Source organism: Poecilia reticulata, linkage group LG2, assembly GCF_000633615.1.
Source record: "Poecilia reticulata strain Guanapo linkage group LG2, Guppy_female_1.0+MT, whole genome shotgun sequence".
Lineage (NCBI taxonomy): Eukaryota > Metazoa > Chordata > Actinopteri > Cyprinodontiformes > Poeciliidae > Poecilia > Poecilia reticulata.
The window spans coordinates 5,876,528-5,879,938 of NC_024332.1; the positions used below are offsets into that span (position 1 = coordinate 5,876,528).

Below are 3,411 nucleotides of genomic sequence, written 5' to 3' on the forward strand. Positions count from 1 at the left end.
TATATACATTTGTTTTTAAAAACAATATATATTTGTTTTTAAATCCATCCAGTTGATGGAACTGTATGCTTACATTTTTAAGACATAAAGTTTTACGCTACGCCTTCTGTCCTCCGGTTTGGGTTCTGATCCTCATTTTTACCAGTTTGCGCTAATGAATCTGCGCAGGAGACTCCAAGTAAATTATTTAAAGTTGGGAAAAGCAATGGTGACCGAGTGAGGAAAAAGGGGAGATTCCTGCTGTTTTATTCATGGTAGGAAGAAGAACAAAGTTCTTTCTGACCACAACATTTCATACTTCATAAAAAGTCCTTATAAGACACCACAATGATGTATTTGTAAGTAACAGTTGTTGAAAGCCACACAAGAAAAAGTTCCTTATAAATATGTTTGAGGAAGTTTTTTTTGGTCAAACAGATGCAGTTCACCAGAATTTCTTTGGGTACAAAATAACCCAAATTGCAACTATTATCCACAAAAGGTGACTTTTTTTATTTTGGAAAGGGTTTTGCTTTGTTGTTATTGATAATAAATACTTGTACTTTAATGTTCTTTGGGAGGTAGCGGGGATGGGGGTAACCTGAATGCCTTGAGCCCAAAGCTTAAGTGTCAGATGTAATCAGTGGTTAACCCTGAAGCACCACAGATAGAAGGGGTAGATCTGCCCTGGGGGGAGGTTGGTGTGGAGGTGGGAGAGGGGAGGGGGGAGGGGGTGGCGTGGATGTTTACTCCCTGGCAGAGGGTCTCCGAGGCTGTTCGAAGCAGGACGGATGCACACGCGTGTGCGTGTGTGCGTGCATTAAAGGCTGGGGGTTGGTCTCAAGACGAGAGGGGCCAGACAGTACAGCCGCAGGACAAATTGTCCCCCCGCCCCGCCTAAAAAAAAAAAAGTCGGTCACTGCACAGTGCATGCACACTTTGTGATGAAGGGGCAGAGCCGGGAAGGGGAGGGTCCGGGTTTTAGGGAGAAGCTTGCTGCAACACCATTCTCCAAGGGTATCTCATCTGTCTAGGGAGGGGTGGCATTAACGCGAACGTCCGAGACCATTGTCCCCCCAAGACGCGTTGGCTTGATGCAGGGTGACAGAACTGGGGAGACATGCCCCGCGGCCTAAAGTGTGGCGATGACGGAAAAGCACTCACGGGGAGCAGCGCGAAGGTGGAACATTTCCTTAATATTACAGAGAAGCTGTAATTTTGCGTGAAAAACATGAAATACGAATAAAACTTCAAACAATAACAACTACAAGTGTGACAATGGTTTTTAGAATCAGACCTGTACCCTGTGCAGCCATGCCAAATCCAATAATAAAACTGCTTTTTGTAAACAAACAAACAAACAAACAAACACTCATTTAGTTATATTTTGACCACAGTGCAGTTTTTGGGTGAATAACAGGCAAATCATTTCACATTTTGCTCTAAGTTTTAACACTTTTTATTAATTAAAAAAAACAACTAAATAACCGTATCAGACTTTATCAAGTGATTGCTTTTCAAAAGAAGAGAAAAGTCAATCCTAAAAAGTTCTGATGTTTTATATTGACAGAAAAAGTCTAGATGCAACTTGCAACACGCAACAGATTACAGCAACTTTACTTTAAATGATCTACTGTCAAAGTTTATGTGAAGAGGTGTGGACACAACGAGAGGTTTATTTGTTTTTGGTAGTAGCTTGTTTTGGTAAATCACCACAGAAGCTGAAATATCTCAAACTAATTAAAGTAATTGTTTAAAATGTTCTCTATTACTGTAGTCAGAACACTTTCAAAATGTGCATGCACAAGGTACAATTCAATAGTTACTGGACATAAAAGCGATATTAATATCTGATGTCGGTCCAAATCGGTGCATATACTGTTAATATAAGAAAGTGATCTTCTTTTTCCTTTTTGTAAATAATATGGACATAATTGATCATGAAATCTTGTGCAATTAGACCTTACCATCAGAATCTGTGACGTATTACCAGTTATGATCAAACCAAGGTAACGCTACCCATCTCCTGCTAGTAGAGATTATTTATTTGAGTCATCCCTTGTGTCCTGAAAGTAAACTGTGAAGAACCAACAAACATTTCTGTAAATCTTTTGTAAGACTGGCACAACCATGTAAGTAGACCACACCATTTCTTACGCAACCTTTTTGTGCATGAAATAAAATAAACAATGAAGCTACGTGGCTGTGGCTTCACTACAAAATGGCAAAGAATAAGAAAGCAGCAGTACCATAATAAAAATACTCCAGGCTCTGGAGTATTTTTTCCAATACGTCGTACCCCCCATTCCTACACAAACATTGCTATTTTGTAGATACAAACAAAGAATCTTTCATTTCGTCGTACATCATGTATCACACACCTGCAACCGTGATGTCAATTATGTGGATAAACATTCATAAAAATGGGAAATAAAACACATTCATTTGTAGCCACATTTACGTACTTGCACTGACTGACAAAGCTAAGGATTAGAAATAATTTGAAGCATAAACAAAGAGTGAATTTTGAAAAATTATTTGCAAAGTAGCTTTTCTTGCAGAAAGAAAATGTTAGGACTTATGTTACAAATAGTATGAAACAACCAAGTGCTGAATCAATTCAGTATTTTCAATCTCTACTACTGGTTTTTAATATTTTTATAGTGACTTCTGTAGGTTACCAAGTGAACCAACTTACAACTTTTTTCACGATAAAATCGAAAGGTCTGCATCGTGAGTTCGAAATGACGGTATGACCAGGAGGTAGCAAAAGCCAGAACCAATGTAAATAAGAACTAAGCTGCTTAATCAAAAAGAAAAAAAAAAGCGTATCTCTTTTTTAAAATCTATTAAACTTCAACTGTTAATTTATGGGTTCAAAACAAATAAATGTATGTTATATATCAGTTTAAAAACGTCAGAAATTTGGAACCGGAATCAGCCACATAAGAAAATGCATCGGTGGGCCGATAGTAGATGACACAGCTTTCTGTAACCCCATCCCTAAAAACAGGGGGCTCACATACACTCAGCCCGTTCCCAGCACAAAACACAACTCTGACATACAAGGACAAAAAGTCCACTTCCTCTGTACAATATTTGCAGAAACATGAGCAAAGCAGCGCTTTTAAACCCACCATAATCTACAACTCAGATGTCGCTTTAACAGCTTTAACAGTCCGTACGCCCCCATTCACAAAAAAGAAAAAAGATTGACGCATGCAGAGAATTACCACCGCCCATCCCGAACCATTCACACAAAATACCCGGGCCTGGACCTCAGTTTTACACCTTTTCCATGCCGGCAGCCCGGCCAGAATAGCTCCGGAGAAGTGTTTTCACTCTGTATTTTACACTAAAGCCCACGGCTCTGTCCTGCTCTATAAATAGCTCAGCAACAAACGGCATAATAAACATCGCCCCTCACTTCCC

General features: G+C 39.3%; 1 protein-coding gene across 2 annotated transcripts in view; it reads right to left on the minus strand.

Annotated features, from left to right (window-relative positions):
• LOC103474702 (histone deacetylase 4-like) overlaps positions 1-3,411 on the minus strand; it is a 72,793-nt gene that overhangs the window by 57,881 nt on the left and 11,501 nt on the right. The gene's annotated exons all lie outside the window — the stretch shown is intronic.